Consider the following 452-nt stretch of genomic DNA (forward strand, 5'->3'; position numbering starts at 1 on the left):
AGATTTTTATAGAAATATGACAACAATCACATATCTCACACAGAGATCGTACTGTCATAGTGTTTGGAAATACTCATGCATAGTTTAAATACACAGTCGCATGAAATCAGATAAAAAAATAAATAAAACATTTTAGAAGAGAACGCCATGGTTGTCTGAACCAATGAGCATTAAGCTGTGTCGTTAGCAGTGTTGGGCTAGTTACTCAAAGAATGTAATGTATTACTCATTACTAGTTACTCATTTCAAAGGTAATATTGTTACTTTACTTATTACTTTCTGGCAACAGTAATTAGTTACACTACTGGTTACATTGCTTTTTCTTCACGCCCCACAGAAGTTGTGTATCTTCCACATAAAATTCTAGTGATTGATATTGACATTCAAGTAGAAGTGTTGTATTAATCTCATTAATTGTCATGTGTAGCTTGAAGCTAATTGTAATTTCTCCG

Source organism: Sinocyclocheilus rhinocerous, unplaced genomic scaffold (assembly GCF_001515625.1).
Source record: "Sinocyclocheilus rhinocerous isolate Xijiao unplaced genomic scaffold, SAMN03320098_v1.1 scaffold1853, whole genome shotgun sequence".
In the NCBI taxonomy this organism is placed as follows: domain Eukaryota; kingdom Metazoa; phylum Chordata; class Actinopteri; order Cypriniformes; family Cyprinidae; genus Sinocyclocheilus; species Sinocyclocheilus rhinocerous.